This window comes from Manis pentadactyla, chromosome 17 (genome assembly GCF_030020395.1).
Source record: "Manis pentadactyla isolate mManPen7 chromosome 17, mManPen7.hap1, whole genome shotgun sequence".
Classification (NCBI taxonomy): Eukaryota; Metazoa; Chordata; class Mammalia; order Pholidota; family Manidae; genus Manis; species Manis pentadactyla.
The window spans coordinates 15,111,866-15,131,534 of record NC_080035.1 but is presented as its reverse complement, the minus strand read 5'-3'; the positions used below and the strand labels follow the sequence as shown (position 1 = coordinate 15,131,534).

The following is a 19,669-nucleotide window of genomic DNA, read 5'->3' as shown; positions in this document are numbered from 1 at the left end:
ATAAGACACTCTTAAGAGAAATTAAAGAGGGCACTAACAAATAGAAACTGATCCCATGCTCCTGGCTAGGAAGAATTAATATCAAAATGGCCATCCTGCCCAAAGCAATATACAGATTCGATGCTATCCCTAACAAATTACCAACAGCATTTTTCAATGAACTGGAACAAATAGTTCAAAAATTCATATGGAACCACCAAAGACCCCCGAATAGCCAAAGCAATCCTGAGAAGGAAGAATAAAGTGGGGGGATCTTACTCCCCAACTTTAAGCTCTACTAAAAAGCCACAGTAATCAAGACAATCTGGTATTGGCACAAGAACAGAGCCACAGACCAGTGGAACAGAATATAGACTCCAAACATTAACCCAAATATATATAGCCAATTAATATACGATAAAGGAGCCATGGACATACAATGGGGAAATGACAGTGTCTTGAACAGATGGTGCTGGCAAAACTGGACAGCTACATGTAAGAGAATGAAAGTGGATCACTGTCTAACCCCACACACAAAAGTAAATTCAAAATGGATCAAAGACCTGAATGTAAGTCATGAAACCATAAAACTCTTAGAAAAAAACATAGGCAAAAATCTCATGGACATAAACATGAGTGACCTCTTCGTGAACATATCTCCCCGGGCAAGGGAAACAAAAGCAAAAATGAACAAGTGGGACTATGTCAGGATAAAAAGCTTCTGTGCAGCAAAGGACACCATCAATAGAACAAAAGGTATCCTACAGTATGGGAGAATATATTCATAAATGACAGATCCGATAAAGGGCTGACATCCAAAATATATAAAGAGCTCACACAGCTCAACAAACAAAAAGCAAATAATCCAATTAAAAAATGGGCAGAGTAGCTGAACAGACAGTTCTCCAAAGAAGAAATTCAGATGGCCAACAGACACAAGAAAAGATGCTCCACATCACTTGTCATCAGAGAAATGCAAATTAAAACCACAATGAGATATCACCTCACACCAGTGAGGATCGCCATCATCGAAAAGACAGACAACAACAAATGTTAGCGAAGTTGTAGAGAAAGGGAAACCCTCCTAACACTGCTGGTGGGAGTGTAAATTAGTTCAACTAATGTGGAAAGCAGTATGGAGGTTCCTCAAAATGCTCAAAATAGAAATACCATTTGACCCAGGAATTCCACTTCTAGGAATTTACCCTAAGAATGCAGCAGTCCAGTTTGAAAAAGACACATGTACCCCTATGTTTATCTCTGCACTATTTACAATAGCCAAGATATGGAAACAACCTAAGTGCCCATCAGTAGATAAATGGATAAAGAAGATGTGGTACATATACACAATGGAATATTACTCACCCATAAGAAATAAACAGATCCTACCATTTGCAACAACATGGATGGAGCTAGAGGGTATTATGCTCAGTGAAATTAGCCAGGCAGAGAAAGACAAGTACCAAATGATTTCACTCATATGTGAAGTATAAGAACAAAGGAAAACTGAAGGAACGAAACAGTAACAGAAGCACAGAACCCAAGAATGAGCTAATAGTTACTAAAGGGAAAGGGACTGGGGAGGATGGGAGGGAAGGGAGGGATAAGGGCGGGGAAAAAGAAAGGGGGCCTTACCATTAGCATGTATAGTGTTGGGGGGGCAACGGGGAGGGTTGTGCAACACAGAGAAGACAAGTAGTGATTTTACAGCATCTTACTACGCTTATGAACAGTGACTGTTAAGGGGTATGTGGAGGGGACTTGGTGAAGGGGGGTGCCTAGTAAACATAATGTTCTTCATGTAATTGTAGATTAATGACACCAAAAAAAAAATTTTTTTTAATATTTAATGCAAAAAAAAGATGATAATGACTTAGACAAAGGAGGCAGCAGAAGAGAAAGATATGATTAAATTACAGATACGTTTTTGAGAAATGTCTGAATGGACAGAAACCAGGTTGTAGGGAAAATAAAGTCTTCAAAACTCCATATTTGGAACTGGAACACTGCAGTTGCCAAAACTGAGATAGGAAGGGACTACAAATGGGTGGCAGTTTGGGATGGGGGAATATCTGGAGTTCAGTTTTGAACACACTAAGTTTGAGATGTTCATTAGCTATCCAAGTGCAGGTATCAAATTGAACATATTGTCCTGGAGCTAAATATATAGTCCTGAATACCAGGGTAGAGTTGTGGGTTAGATATATAAATTTAGGGGTCATTAGCATATAGCATGTACATTAATATATATGATATCAGACATATGGATATAAAAGATAACAATGACTGATTCTTGGAAAGGAGCACCAGATCTGTAGCAGGGAAACAAAGCAAATAATGGTATCATCCTAGAATCTGACTGAAAGTGCTTCCAAAAGGAGGGAGTGGGCAATTGTGCCAAATGCTGATGGCAGGTCAAATAAAAAGAGGTCTGAGAAGAAAACGACAACTGAGTTTAGCAACATGGATGTCAAGGTTGATTTTGAAAGAAGAGTTTTCACGTTGTGGTAGAGATAAACAAAACGTGATTAGAGAGAGTTTAAGAAAGAATGAGAGGCAAGAAACTAAAGGTAGGAGAAAGTAATTTTGTTATGAAAGGATCAAGAAAAGACTGGGGAGTGGGCAGGAGAGGATGAGGCTGTTAAGAATAGTAGTACCTTTTCTACTGCCCAGAACATTCCACCTTGTATTGCAGTTAACTTTGTACAAGTCTGCTGCTACACTGACCAACAGCAAGATAACCCCCTTGAGGGCAAGAACTGTATCAAGCATCTTCTACAACCAACTGCTACTGTGGATAAGTTACTTTACACTACTGAGGGATTTCAGTTTCCTTTTTTGTAAAATATCCCGAGTATCTGGAAATCTGATAACTCTGAAGATCCATTTCTGACATTTTATGATTCTATAGTCTCTCCAAATCGTCTGAATAGTATTTGAAGAGCTGAGAACAAAAATACACTGAGGCTACATTTTTAAAAAGACATCTCACCAAATTTTTATATAGTTCACTGAAAGTAATACATAAAATCACCATATCTTCAGAACAGTGAGTTTACAAATCCCTCCAAAATCCATTTACATTTATTTTACTTAACTAATAAAAGGCTTTTAAAAAAAGAAATATACTAATATTCTAGAAACATTTTTTCATCTTATGGCAGTAGGATATTTAAGCAGACTTGGCACAAGTTCAAAAATGCTCATCAAACATACCAAACCTCCAAGTTCTTAAAAAAGACAAACATTTTTTGCCACTAAAAATTTTAGACAATATGAAAGGAAAGCCTTTTATTTTAAAAAAGTCTTACTTACACATGAAAAGATGCTCCACATCGTTAATCATCAGAGAAATGCAAATTAAAACTACAATGAGATAGCACCTCACACCAGTTAGAATGGCCAACATCCAAAAGACAAACAACAAATGTTGGCAAGGATGTGGAGAAAGGGGAACCCTCCTAACACTGCTGGTGGGAATGTAAACTAGTTTAATCATTGTGAAAAGCAGTATGGAGGTTCCTCAAAAAACTAAAAATAGAAATACCATTTGACCCAGGAATTCCACTTCTAGGAATTTACCCTAAGAATGCAGCACTCCAGTTTGAAAAAGACAGATGCACCCCTATGTTTATCGCTGCACTATTTACAATAGCCAAGACCTGGAAACAACCTCAGTGTCCATCAGTAGATAAATGGATAAAGAAGATGTGGTACATATACACAATGGAGTATTATTCAGCCATAAGAAGAAAACAAATCCTACCATTTGCAACAACATGGATGGAGCTATGTGAAACAAGCCAGGCAGAGAAAGACAAGTATCAAATGTTTTCACTCATCTAAAATGGGGTATAAGAACAAAGCAAAAACTGAAGGAACAAAACAGCAGCAGACTCACAGAACCCAAGAATGGACTAACAGTTGCCAAAGGAAAAAGGACTGGGGAGGATGGGTGGGAAGCGAGAGATAAAGGGGAAAAAGGGGCATTCTGATTAGCACAGATAATGTAGCAGGAGGGGGGGGACATAGGAAATGCAGTATATACAGAGAAGACAAGTAATGATTCTATAGCATCTTACTACACTGATGGACAGTGACTGTAGTGGAGTATGTGGGGGGGACTTGATAATAGGGGAAGTCTGAGTCTAGTAACCATAATGTTCAAGTAATTGTACATTAATGATATCAAAATAAAAAATAAAAAAAACAAAAAAGCCTGACTTAGACTATGTCTATTTTTATTTGATATTTACTATCTATACAACAAAGACTAATGTGTGTAACTGTTGAACCACTGTGTTGTATACTTGAAACCAATACATACTGTGTATCAACTATACTTCAATAAAATATAAAAATAATAAAATAAAAGACTGTTTACAAGGACATTGTAAGAAAAAGCTTAATATTCTGGCTTTAATTCTCATAAATAGATGCAGTGTTAATTCATAATTGCTAGTGGACTGATTTACTTGACTTTTGCTTTAGAACTGAATCAGAGAATGCTTACTTCCAAAAATTAAAACAAAGCAATGTGAAAAATACTACACCTTGCTCTCTAATAAAAAGAATCAAATATAAAGAGAAGAGTAGGGAAATTTTAGAATATACTCAAGAAACAAGAATTTCAATTCCTCTTAATTATGTTGTTGATCAAACAGAGAATGAAGAAACAAACATTAGCAACTAGCCATGTAGTTCAAAATCATGGGCTTTCAAGTGGGTTACCCAGGTCTGAGTCCCAACTCCACTATTAGCTAGTTATATGACTTAGAGCTACTTAAACTACATAAGCTTATGTTTTCACTTTCATAAAAGAGAAGATGATAATCCCTATTTTACACAAAATTTGCTTCACTTAATTAAAGTGCCAGATAGATGATGTGTTCTCAAATACTTAACAAAAAAATGGGGAGATATACAAACATATAGCAGTACCCACACAGCAATAAAATGGAATAAGCTAGTGATAAACACAACCTGGCAGTATGCTGAGTGGGAGAAGCCAGTATCCAAAACTTACATACTTTATGATTCCATTTATATGACACTGTCCAAAAGACCAAGTGCAATGATGAAGACATCAGTGGCTGTAGGGGTATGGATTAGGGGTAGAGTGTGACTACAGAGAGAGACCATGAGGGAGTTCTGAGGAGTGACGGAACTGTTGTAAATTCTGATTATGGTGGTGGCTAAACAAACTCATACAAATGTATACATGTGTCAAAATTTATAGAATTGTATACCTTCAACAAAGTGTCAATTTTATTTCATAATAATTTTTTAAATAAATTAAAAAAACAAAACCTCCAATAACCCAAAAACTCTACTCCTGTCCATAATCATGAGAAAATACCAGACAAAATCAAACTGAGGGACATTTGCAAAAATATCTGACCAGTAATCTTTAAAGTGTCAAAGTCAAATAAAAAACAAGGAACCATCACAGATTTGCAAGGATTAGGAACACATGATAACTAAGTGCAATGTAGTATATCCTGGATGGAGCCTGGAACAGGAAAAGGACATTAATGAAAAAACTAAGAAAATCCTAAACAGTTTAGTTAATTGTATTGTACCAATGTTAATTTCTTGATTTTGATCATTGTACTGTGATTATGTAAACTGTTAACATTAGTGGGCGCTGATGAAGAATATACAGGAACTCTCTGTACTAATTACGCAATTCTTTCATAAACCTAAAATCATTTCAAAATAAGTTAACAAATACTAAAATCAGAATCTTAAGGAAAAGGTTTACATTAATTTCATAAAGCAAAAATATATGGGGAAACACAAACACCATTTAATTTCACTTATATGTGGAATCTAAAAACAAAACAAAAGAAAATGAACAAAACAGCAGTAGACTCACAGACACTGAGAAGTGACTGGTGGTTACCATGGGGGAGGGGTTGGGGTGGTAGGTGAAGGTGATAAAGAGGCACAGAATCTCAATCATAATATAAATTAGTGAGAAGGATGAAAGTATAGCATAGAGAATACAGCCAATAGTTCTGTAACCCTTTCTATGTTGACAGACAGTAACTACACTAGTTGGAGTGAGGATTTAATAATGTATGTAACTATCAAATAAATCACTATGTTGCATACTTGAAGCCAATATTTCGTATCAACTAACTTGAATAAAAACATGTATTTTAAAAAAACACATTGTTTCTTTCTCTTTCAAAAACAACCCAGTAACATCTTGTATATTTTGAATACCTTAGTATACTCTGATTACCTAGTATAGGTTTTACCTACACTAATAAAACAGATTCTACCATAAATTTTATGATTAGCTGTGCTACTTCCAATGCATATAAGTTTAAAATTCTATCAACATTTGATTTCCCAATTCAAGAATGATATCTTTAAGTAACTTCTCATAAATTCTACTTCTTAATAGTCCCGTTAAAAAAAAAAAACCTTCAATAGCTTACCAGTACCCACAGAATAAATTCCAGTACAAGATATTTTTGCATCCTGACTTTAGTCTCTATCTTGTAGCCTCACCAGTGGCCATTCCAGCTCCCTACATACCCCACAATCCAGCTTTGCTGCCTTTATTATTAGTTCAGAGTGTGCCTCCTAACCCCACATTCACTCACCTTCCCCACCCATTGAATCTCCTGCAAAGCCTTTCTGTCCTCTATTGTTACACGGAAAAACTGGTCACTTCCTCTTTATGCTCCCACAGTATTCTGTTAATGATAATACAGATGCATGTATCACATTGTTTATCCATTCATACATATATTTAAGCACTGCTACAATATGTAAAGCACTCTGATAAGTGTTGGGGACCTAAAGGTGAATTGATTTTGTTCTTAACTCCCCCTGCCTACTCTGCTGGAATATCTAGTGAAGAATATCGCATTTTTTTTAAATCATTTGTTTACATGTCTCATTTTGGTCATCTACTTCAGCCTAATAGCATTCTTGACCCACAATAGTTGTTTTAATAAATATTTGCTGAATGAAAACATTTGGAAGTTCAACTAAATATTGGCTCAATGATAAATCTGTTTTTTTCTCTTCCACACAATCCATACCATTCTCAAGTCATTTCTGTATATGTCTAAATTACACAAAAAGCAGGGCCCCTTTCTCACTTCCCTGAACCCAGTATCTATGAATAGGTTGGTTAGGCTGGGTCTGGCAGCCCTATCTGAGTGAGGATCAAGCCCAGAGCAGTAAAGCTTTGCATCTGAGAGAATATCTTCTGGATTAGTCTCAGTACTTATACCTGCACATCTCATTATGTTAATAGACTATGAATAAAATGAGAAACAGAGAGACTGAAAGAGGAGGAGAGAACAAAAAAGAAAAATTCCCAATAGTTTAGGACTGATTATCCAGTCGGCCCTGTCCTTCAACTTTTGGCCTTCTGTCCCTTTCAGGCTTTTACTTATACTGCCTCCTGTCAATAAACTTCCCTAATTAAAAGCTAGTTGGTATATTTTTCAGTAAAAGGGATATTCAAATAAGATATTTCGCCTACACACTTTATTTATTCATGTTTCATAATACTGTATGGATGGAACAATGGTTTCTTTGAACTCATATTTTTACTATTATCACAAAGAATACATTTTAGCTATAGCTAAACTGCTCTGCTGCTCTTCTTCCATACTTGAACCTATAACCATAACAAAACTTTAAAAATTTCAAAGTATTTCAGATTTACAATCATTTTAGTAATTAAAATCCTTGGTATTTTAAATCCTATGTATTTTGATGTTCTCAAACTTCTGTCTCCAGGTCTTGCTCTTGAACTCCAGATTCTTCTATCCAATTTGACAACTCCAAATGTCTGAGAGTCTTCTCAAACTTAACATATCCAAACCTGAATTCCTGATCTTCCTTCCAAAACCTACTGAATCCCCAATTTTCTCAGGTCATCTTGGTGACAATTCAATGCTGCAGAGACCAAATTCATAGCTTCATGGACCGAAAACCTTGGCTCTTGACTCCTCTGTCATATGCCCATATCCAAGCTGTCAGGAAATCCTGTTGGTTACCCTTCAAAACATTTAGAAGCCTATAACCACCCACAGTCATTGTTGCTATAAGCCAGTCATCTCTTACCTGCATTCACTGCTTCTATTCTTCTCTCCCTACAATCTAGCCTCAAAGCAGCAGCCAGAAGTAATCTATTCAGAAAGATAAGTCAAATCATATCACTCTCCTGCTTTAGAACCCTCCTAAGGCTCCTCTTTTAACAAAGAGTAAGTCTTCATAATGCTTATGAGGACTTCAAGATCTTACTCTGGCCCCAGCCTCTACGATGGTACTGTTTTCTCTCCTTGCTATTAAACCATGAACACATCAAGCATTCTTTCCCCTTAGGTCTTTGCAACCCGTTCTCATTGCCTAGAAAGCTTTTCTTTTAGATATCCAGGTAGCTTACTCCTTTACTTTCTTGTGGTAAACTGTTGCAGTAATAGCTACTGATTTGCTCATACGTCTCTGTATGAAAAGTGACTGATCTCCCATCAAGAGGCAGCATCTACTTCTCCATCCCTTAAACATGGGATTGGCCAAGTGATCTGCTTTGGGCCACTGAATTACAACAAAAAAACACACACACAGAGGCCTGAAAAGTATAGACACACAGGGGCTTACCCTCTCTTGCTGCTGGGATCCCTTTTCTACCACTACGTTATCAGAGCCATAGAGAGGCCCCAACCATGTGAGTAAAGCCACCCTAGATTATGTATCTAACCCCAGCTGAGTTATCTCTGATCTGAAGAATCAGCCCACAGAATCCTGAGTAGTAGTAATATAGGTGATACATACGGTTGTTCAAAAATTAGGAATGCTCATTTAAAGCCAGGATCTAAAACAATTCTCACTCTAGAATCCTTTCCTTTCTGTAACACCCCAAACTTTTAAAACCTTATAAATATTCTGACCTTTAGAATTTACTCTGAACCACCTAAGTAGGCATTTCCCAAATATAAGGATACTAAAATAAGTACGTGTAATCTGCTATACACAACAAGAATTAAGACAATTACAAACTAGAGAAATAAATTCCCAAGATTTACTAACCTCTCTGCCTTTGTTCTTGCTGTTTCCCCACTATCCTCTCTCCCCATCCTTCAAGATTCTGCTAAAGTTCATCTGAAAGAAAGAATACAGAAGAAAAGTGAAGAAGTTTGGAAAAAAAAAAAAATGAAGGGGGATGTGCCTTACCAGACAATAAATTATCTCAAGTAGCTAGCTAAGTGTAGGACTAGATATATACTGTTCGATTTAATCTTTTAAAAAAAGACATCTGGTGTTATCAAAGAAAGATATCTGATACTGTATACAAACATAGGTTATAATAAAAATGGCATCAATGAAAACATTAAATTCTAATTTTGTCTGGGGACAAAAAAACCCAGAGAAGGGAAGATTGTCCATTGGACATTAGCTAACAATTTCAAACCATTGTTAATCATTTTTTTTAATCCCTAAGTCACATTATTTCAATTAGAGATTTAAATGTTAAAAAGAAAGAGAAATACCAAACATCTGTATACTATTTGGCAAGGAATGTCTTCCTGTGTATAATACAAATGACAGAACAAATGTAAGGAAAGGATGACATTTGACTACATAAAAATTTTAAAGCACCATAATCAAAGCTAAGGTGAAGTTCAAACTAGGGAGAAAATATGGCCAAAAGACCTTAAAAAAAAAAAAAAGGAAAGGAAAGGAAAACCAAACCAAACCAAACCTAGTCTTGGGTTTAGTTTACATAGGCAAATACATGTGTTGAAACTCAGCAAATGATTTACAAAACAAAATTCTTGCTCCACTTTAAAAACCAAAACTAGAAATCTTAGGCAATATATTGTGGGTGTGTAAGAAAGACAACAGTGGGCTCATTCTCAAAGAAAACAGCCTGGCCTCTTCATCAAAAGATTGATCGACGAACATCCAATTTTGTTTTAAGTTAAAATAAAATGTTTAAATTAAAAAACAGTCATGTATTTAATTTTATGTAAATTGTACCTCAAAATAAAAAAACACTAAACAAATTATGAAACTGCAGTCAACAATAAGCATGCTAAAGTATTTCAATGGAATGTACTAACGCCTGCAATTTACTTTAGATAGAAGGATAAATGTGTGATAAAACAAAAAATAAAATGTTAACAGTACAATCTAGGGGGAGATATATGAGTGTTCATTATAAAACTTCAACTTGAAAAACTTTCATAATAAAACGTGGGAGGGAAAAAACTATTATTAACTAAACCAAACACTAATAGAAACATGGGTGTTCAGCATGAATAGGCACTTCGCAAAAGAAACGTGGCCCAGTGCAAGAAAAGATATTCCAAGTTGTTCATTCTCAAACCTCAGAGCACAAAAACAATACCAGTTTTCACCTATTAAGATAGCAAAGAGTAAAATGATTAAAAAGGGTGGAGGACAAATAAATGACATCACACTCTATTCATGGGAATAAAAGAATATCATTCCAGAAGGCAATTTCACAACTAAAACGTCTTAATGTGTATCTTTTTACCCAGCAGTTTCAGTCGTCGGAATTTATTCTAACAAAATAAATAAATATGCAAGATGTAGATAGAAATTCAGCACTATTGTTCATAATAAATAGTAAAAAACTGGAAACAAACTGTTACATAAATCAGATGTTACAGAATCCATCTCATTATATGGAATACACCATATAATTCAGTTGTTAAAAGAATGATAATCTATATAAAATGGTATAGACAGGAAAAATTTCCAGGATACATTAAGTGAAATATGCAAGCATCTGTCACTGTACAATAAACATTTACACATGTATGGTTCTCATTTCAATATCTGAAGTAATGGTCAATGAGAAGTTAATGGTACTTACACTGGTTAGTAAGACTTTTATGAGTAGTACTGTTGGCTTTGTTATTCGGTAAATAACTTCTGTGCACCTAGCACTGTTCTGTAGAAAGGATAGAGTCAGTTTACCTGCAGACCCAGGTAAACAATTCAGACATAGTTTCTGCCATGTAAGAAGGAAATCAACAAAGTGACATTAAGGGTAACCAAGAAAACCTATTTTAGATAGGGAAGGCCTCTCCAAAAATGTGACAGCTGCTTTGAGACCTCAATAATAAAGAGCCAGTCAGTGTAGTGTCTCGGGAGAAATACTACTAGCAGAGGAAGTTATAGGAGCAAACAAAGGCAATGCAGTAAAAGGAAGCACCACAGCCCTTAGAATACAGGGAGGAGGGAAGAAGTATGGGAGAAAAATAGTTGTACTGTACATGTGTTACTTTTACAACCAGGAAAAAGGAGCAAACTAGTTTTGTCCTAAAAAACAAACAATGTTTATCACTACCACGATCAAACAGGCAGACAAAATTTTGAAATTCTTTCCTTGAGAAGTGCTTGATGTACATATCTCACTTAAATTCTCATGACATAGCTATTAACAAGCATCCAGAAGACTTCCAAGTAGAGCATTCTTGAGGCAACAATTCCCCAAAGCCATTTCACAGAGTAGATGCATGAGAAAGACATGGGCAAGCAGGTGCGTGCATGCGCCCGGACACATGCACACACCAACACACTGAGAGTCCTACACCTGAGATTCAAATTTAGTAGTCTTAATTGGACCCAAGATTCTCTATTTTCACTGCCCAGATGATCAGAAGTTAGTGTAGTGTGACAAATAGACCTTCGTATCTCAACAGGCCTGACAGTACCTGTGTGTGAAGAGTGCCGGATACTGTATTTAGATTAAGTCAGCAGGAAGGTCATATTTGTATTCAGTAGAACCTATATAGGGTATATATATCAGCAAGATATGTAATATGTTTTTCAAATATTTCATAGATCTAAAGAAGGTATTTTTTAAATCCATGCTTTTCCTTAAAAAAAAAAAACTCCATGATTTGACACCCAACTGCCACACAAACCCCCAACTCCATCTATCATTCTTTCTCCCTCCCTTCACACCAAACTTCAAGGATTTGTCTAAACTCCATTTCTTTATTTCTCACTCATTCTTTTGACTCATTCTAATCTAATTTAATCTAATCCTGCCCCTATCAGGCCACCAAATCTGTTCAAACTACAGCCAATGACTACACAGAGCTAAATCCAATGAACACTTCCAGATATTATTTTGTTAGACCTAATTAATGCTCTCTCCTGGTTTTCTCCCAATCCTGCACTACTTTTCCTGAGTCTCCTCTGCCCCAACTCCTGTATCTCAACACTAAACACTAGAGGTCCTGAAGTTCTGCTGAAAACCCCCTTCTCATTCCAGACACCCTCATTTCTAAGGTTTCAACGACCAAGTCAGAGAATGAAGGTAAAAATTACCTCTGCTCAATTACTCTTGAAAATTCCCTTGAATTCCCTTTAAGAACATTTTACATTAACAGGCCATAGTGGCAACCAATATATTATCTAAATAAATATAAATGAGCCATTTTACCTCTGAAAGTCAAGCACCAGATTAAGAAGATAATTTGTATTTAATGGCCACACTGTATGAAAAGATACCTAATTTTTCTCTCTACTTCTACTCCATTCCACCTACATACCCACCCTGGTTTAAAACTCATCAATGTCTGCCCACTCTGATTAAGATAAAATTCAAAACCCTTAACATGGTCTACACAATGCCTTATATGACCTGACACTTGCCATCCTCACCTCCCGTCTCATTTCGCTGCTACAGCCTTCAGGGCCTACTTTCATTTCCCAAATCATATCCTTTCTTTCCTGCTTTGGAGCATTTGCAAAAATGCTACTTCCTCAGTCTCCCCTCCCTTCCCATTCCCCTTTGTCCCAGCCAATGCTTACCCACCCTAGGTCTCTATTGAAATGCCATTTCCGAGGGAAGCCTTTTCAATAGAGCCCTTCCCGCCCTGTTAGGGGGTCTCCCTGTTATGTATGTAATACTCAAGCACACTTTTTACTTGTTGAATCAAGTCTGTCTTCCCCACTAAACTATAAGCTTCACGAGGATCTTGTCTGCTTTCATCATTATATTCCCAGTACCTAACACCTGAATATCAACCAAATTAGTAACTTCAATTACAATAAAGATGGCTTTTTCATGTTTACAATTTGCATATCCAAATATAAATTCAAATTTACCTTTTCAAAACCTGTGGTTAACACACAGAATTTATCACCTTAGCCATTTTTAAGTGTATAGTTCACTAGTAATAATTACATTTATACTGTGAAACCAATCTCCAGAAATCTTTTCATCTTGTAAAACTGAAACTGTATACACATTAAACAACTCCCAATTCCCCCTCCCACAACCACGAGCAATCACCATTCTACTGTGTCTCTGTAATTCTGACTACTCCACGTACCACATACAAATGCAATCATGTAGTATTTGTCTTTTTGTGACCAGTTTATTTCACTTAGTATTACGCCTTCCAGGTTCATCCATGTTGTAGAACGTCAGAATTTCCTCCCTTTCTTAAAGCTATATTCTATTATATCAATATAAAACCCATTGTGTTTATCCACTTACTGATGGACACTGGGTTACTCTTTTTGGCTATCATAAGTAATGCTGCTATGAACACAGATATACAAACATCTCTTTGGGACTCTGCTTTTAATTCTTTTGGTCATATAGCCAGAAATGTAACTGCTAGATCATACGGTAATGATATTTCTAATTTTTAGAGTAATTGCCATACTGGCTCCACAGTGGCTATACCATTTTGCATTGCCATGAACAGTATACAAAGGTTCCAATTTCTCCACTTTCTTTCCAACATGTTATTTTCTGTTTTTTTTTTTTTTTTATAGTAGCCATCCTAATAAGTGTGAGGTGGCAAGTTTGCTTTTAAATGAACTTTACATACTTTCTTCTTCCTACCAACACATGGCAAAAAGCCCTTGTGGATAAAACCAAAGTTCCTGTGGCCAGGAACTCTCACCTGGCCCTGGTTGGTTAGTTCACTACACACATGTGGGCAATATGTTGCTATTGACTCTATATAAAGAACTCTGCAGTGCTCCGGGTGGCACGGCAGCAGGAGAGCAGGGAATGGAGGGGTGGCAGCACCAAGGACAGAGAGTAACACAGCTGCAGCGGCAGAGAGGCCCAGAGGCAGAGACAGGCTTGCTGCATGCAGACTCTAAGTGGATGGAATTCTAGTGATCGACCTGCCACTGTGGGAATAAAGTTGGGTATAAACCCTTTCACCCCAAGAACATTCCATTGTCATTTTTTGGTCTCATTGAATCCATAATGAACTTACCCAGGGCTGAAACCCATTGGAAAGTCACATGTACAGTGCCACTGTGGATAAAATGAAAGTTCCTGTGGTCAGGATTCTCACCTGGCCCTGGTTGGCTAGCTCACTACACACATGTGGGTAATACATTGTTATTGACTCTATATAAAGAGCTCTGCCCAGTGCTCTGGGTAGCATGGTGGCATGGCTGCAGGAGAGCAGAGCAGAGGCTGGAGTGGTGGCAGCACCGAAGACAGAGGCCCAGAGGACAGCTGTGTGGGACGACTATGCAGAGAGGCCCAGAGGACAGCTGTGCGGGCAAAGAGGCCCAGAGACAGACTGGCGTGCTGCGTGCAGGATTGCTCTGAGTGGATGGGATTTTACTGATTGACCTGACACAGTGGAAATAAAGTTAGGTATAACCCTTTCACCCCAAGAACGTTCTACTGTTATTTCTTTGGTCACACTGAATCCATAGTGAACTTGCCCGGGACTGAAACTCATTGGCAAGACAGCCCTCTTAAAATATGCTCTGTAAACTAACAAAAGACTTAGAAGATATTGAAGATGGAAAAGAAGAAAATCTTTCAGAGTGTTTTAAGGGACAATAAAATTGTGGTTCATGTGAAATGGCAAGAAAATTAGGGAGAACAAATCAAGGAAAGGCTTTTCCACTTATCTGAAATTCTCTGGAAGCCAAATGCCTGCTTGGAATCTTGAACTTCTTAAGACTATGTTTTGTCTTCCATCAGGCTACTTTCCCTCACCCCTACCTCCGACCTAAGTTCTGGTCAATCAGGGACAGCCTGTGGTCAAGCCCTTCCCGTCATACTCTTCCTTTCTACTTCAGCTCTGGCAGCTGGGTCAGAGCCTGCCCGATGCCGTGTGTGATGGAGCGGCAGGGCCCCTTCCTTCCCAGGAAACAGGGTCATCTGTGCTCCTTTGCCGAAGATGGTATTTGTGATAAACACAAATGTTAGGAAGGCTGCAGTAAAACAAACCCCAAAAAGTGTGAACAACCTGAAAGCGTGAATTAAATGTTTAATTAAATATGGAAATAGACATATTGCTTTCTTTGCATGAAACTTTTTATCAACACACCCTAAATCTGAAATATCCTGGTCTTGGAATTTTGAATCCAGAAGAAACTTTAAACAAATTAAAAGATTAAACTATAAAGATTTAAAACTATCTGGATTGGCCTCTCTGGATCTAGATATCACTAGTTAAGTACCTTCCCAGAGATCTAAAATAAAGCAAAAGAGTTTTAAATCAAAAGTACTTAATAATGAATAGTTTGCATTCAAAAGTAAGACATTAATATTTACACACACACAAAACTTATAAAACAGCTGTTATTCCTTATTAAAATTCAAGTTGTCTTTGGACACTTCACTGGAATCACTTCACAAAAATAATGTTTTATATTTACTTTTGTGAAAATGAACCCAGGTGTGAAAAACAAAAGGGAATACTATCATTAATGCTAAACCAGTTACCATTCTGGCATAAAGAGGCAGTTTCTTAAGCATAGGCTAAATATTGAACTAAAATCTTTATAGAGGTTCAATATAATTTACAGTTTTAAAAACTATATGATGATAAAACCATTAAAGAAGGTTAGAAAACAAATATATCTCTAATTTTATTGGCTCTTCACCTATATACTTAGGAGTAAATGGACCAGGAGGTGTTTTGAAAGTTACTTTTCTTAAATATCTGCATATTATTTTCTGTATGGCAACGTACCTTGTGAACCTAGCTAAGCATGTGCATTTTCAACATACATAGTCTACTTCACACTTAACATTACACAGTATATATACATCAACTGTAGAACATAAGATATCAAATGTAGAAAATAATAATTTAGAAAAGTCAGCCTGCCTTGCCAATGGGTTTCAGCCCCAGGCAAGTTTGCTATGGATTCGGTGTGACCAAAGAAATTGACAGCAAAACGTTTTTTGGGGTGAAAGAGTTTATTACCTGGCTTGTTCTCCAGCGGTAGGTGGAGCACTAGCATCTCTGCCTCCACCAGAGCACTGGGCCGAGTTCTTTTTATAGAGTCAACAGCCATGTATTGCCCACAGGTGTGCAGTGAGTTGGTCAACCACGACCAGGTGAGAATCCTGGCCACAGGAACTCTCATTTTATCCACACAGCCACAATCCCATACACTTAAGTTAAATAAAACCAAACATTTAAAGTATATTATCATGTTTGTCACACCATACTTTTGAGAAAAACACAGAGAAATAAACATTAAAATCATTACCATTATATTTGAAAATCTCCCCATTACTAAAATGTAAGCTCCCAAAGGTGAAGTGTCAGGTAACTTAAGGGGCTAGTGGTTCAGCTGACCCTTCATCCATTCTCTTCCTCTGCCTGGATTTTGGTCAGAAAGGACAGGCCACTGCTGACCTCAGAAAGCTGCTTCAGCCCACTTCTGCTTCACTGTCAACACAAATTTCAAGCACTAAATGGCTACTCCGCCCATCCTGACACCTCAGGGAATACAAGTGTGTAAGTCATTTAGGACATGAGGCTATAAACAGCTCATCTGATGGGAAAGTTTTATTTTGCAGAAAGGGAACCATTTCCTGAGTTAACAGAGCAAATAAGTTTTTCACAATCACTTTTTATTTTGATTCAAGCTAGTTTACCAGTTTAAGTTGTGAACAGACTGCTCTTTCAAATAAGCAGATATACAATAAAATCCAAATTGTTTACATGTAAATACAATTAAGGTAATTCATCAAAGCATGGAGAATTCTTAACAGTAAAATCCAGGGCTACAAAAAATGAGAAGGGAAGGCCACTTTCACTTAGCCCAAAAAAGGGAAGGTAGAGTTTTCACAAATTTCTCAATAAATACAACTCTCAAGGACAATACCATATATATTATAAAATAGGATGAAAAAAATCAGTCCAATATAAGGAAGAAAAGTCATTTTACAACAGACCTACATGCCACAATGTTTTAAAAAACACACTCTGATATGAAATATCTGGAGCAAAGAAGTATGCCATTTAAAAAGCATTCTTGAATTTCTTTGCAATGTTTTTAAAATATTGATTGTATTTTAGATTCCATTTATTTAAAAGCCTCAGAAAAAGCTCAGAAAACAAATTTCAACTTTCTATTTAATGAACATAACCACATATACCAACGTGGAAGAACCATAATTCATTCTAAAACAGTCAATTACAAACGAAATTTTATTTATGTCTGGAGAGTTTTAGTTCTAAGCTGCTTTGTCCACAGGGTGGCAGTATCACAGTCTTAACTTTGTCTCTGGAGTCAAAGAACAATTTCAGTGTTCAACAAGTCACACACATACACATGGGGCAATAAAAATCTACTCTCTGACCAGCCCAAGCAACAAAAATAACCTGTCCTCTCCGAAAGCATCTATGCTTTCAAACTTCCTTATTTCTTCTAGGAGTATTTACTTCCTGACATCTTAAGCTTTTCCTCAATGTACCTCTTCTATCTGGTCCTTTCTATTCTGCTGCCACCACCCTATTTAGGGAGAGATTAGAGGCAAAGGGAGCTGTCATATTATTATTACTATACTGCAAGAGACCCTTCACCTTGGTCAAAGCCTAACCCAGGGAGCATGGGTAGATGGGAATGGACCCCAGGAACAATCCTTGCATCCTCCAGTTCATCCCGTATACTGCTACCAAAGTAATTTCATTAAACACTTACCACTGTACCATAAATCCCTCCCAGCTAAATAAACTCCTTATCCCAAAATTACCAGAAATCTCTCCCAGCTAAATAAAATCCTTATCCCAAAATTCAAGCACCTCCACAATCAGAATTTTCCAAAATCTTGTATCTAAATGTTCTGCAAAAATCAAGGGGATTTGTAAAATAAATTCACTTTGAATAGACCTGTGACTTTCTGGTTTTCATTCATTCAAGTGGTTTCTGAATACTCACTGAGTGCCCACCATTGCTCCATGTGCTGATGACACAGAGAGCAACAAGTCAAAGTCCCTGCTCCAAAGTCACTCTCCTGGCTGGACACTTGGGGTGAGAGCTCTTAGGGTAAAGGAGAGGGAAGTCCCCACACATTTCCAGCTCTCTGCAGGTAAGGAATAAAGCTGTTGTTCCCAGACATGGGCCACTGGAAAACACACTAAGGTTTGGGGGGAATATAAAAAGATACCAGAGAAGATCTGCCAGCACTGACATTGTCTGCTACATGCCCTAATCTATTTTTGCAGCCTCATTTCCCATTCCTATCCTATTTGTACTCTCAGTTCAACTAAAATGTGCTACCAACTGTTAATGTGCCTCTGTTCCTGCTTGTTTCCTTAATGCCTTGCCTCCAACCATATTATCTCCACCAGAAAAAGCTCAATCAGCCATCAAAGCCCGTCTCAAATGCTGTCTCCTAGAGAAGACCTTTTCCTATTCCCTTCACACAAATCCAGATGTGATATTCCGGAGCACTTCAAACCCTTCTAACACTTGGCTTAGTCCCTTGTGAGCAGTTATCACACTGCACTGTATCAAAATTATCTGTATATTTTAATCTGTAATCAGTATACTCTTTTATCAGTTATTTACTGAGTACTTAACCATACTCCTGGACTACTAGGAGCTAGAGTTGCAATGTTAAATCATCCCATTAGTATTTTTAAATACTTAATATCCAAATGATAAATATAAAGTGTAGAGACAAAATATAGTATGTGCTTTTAATTGCTTCGATCTTTTTTAACAGTTTTGGTGAGATATAATTTACATACCATAAAGGTCACCCTTTCAAAGAGAATTCAACATATTTTTAGTATATTTACACAGCTGCACAAACAACATCATAATCTAATTTTAGGACATTTTAATCACCCTAAAAAGAAATCTTGTACCTACATTAGCAGTCACTCCATCCCTCTGTTCCTTCCTGCTCCCCACTAGTCCTAGGCAAATATATCCTATCCTCTTTCTCTACAGATTTGCCTATTCTGGTCATTTTATATAAATGGAATCACACAACATGTGATCTTTTGAGCCTGGCTTCTTTTACTTAGCGTCAATTTTGAGACTGATCTATACTGCAGTAATCTATCAGTACTTCACTCCTTTTTTGCCAAATAATATTTGATTGTATAGATACACCACTTTTTATTTATTCATTCATCAGTTCGATGGACATTTGTGCTTCTACTTTCTGCTTATGAATAATGCTGCCATAATCACTTAAATACAAGTTTTTGGTAGGTATGTGTTTTAATTTTTCTTGGGCATATACTAGGAATGGAATTGTTAGGTCATACAGTAGTTCTGTGTTTAACATTTTGAGGGAACTGCCAAACTGTTTTCCAAAGTGACTGCACCATTTTTCACATTTCCACCTAACAGGTATAAAGGGTTTCAATTTCCCCACTACTGTTTGAATCTTATAGAAAAGAATGACCTCAATATACAATATCCTTAT

General features: G+C 36.9%; 1 protein-coding gene across 7 annotated transcripts in view; it reads right to left on the bottom strand.

Annotated features, from left to right (window-relative positions):
* Window positions 1–19,669, bottom strand: part of ELF1 (E74 like ETS transcription factor 1) — a 122,011-nt gene that overhangs the window by 98,491 nt on the left and 3,851 nt on the right. The window contains exon 2 of one of the 7 annotated variants that reach the window (XM_036893819.2): window positions 9,043–9,114. The exons of the other annotated variants lie outside the window; for them this stretch is intronic. The gene's annotated coding sequence lies outside the window, so the exon portion shown is untranslated. The remainder of the gene's footprint in view (window positions 1–9,042; window positions 9,115–19,669) is intronic. 7 annotated transcript variants of the gene reach the window in all.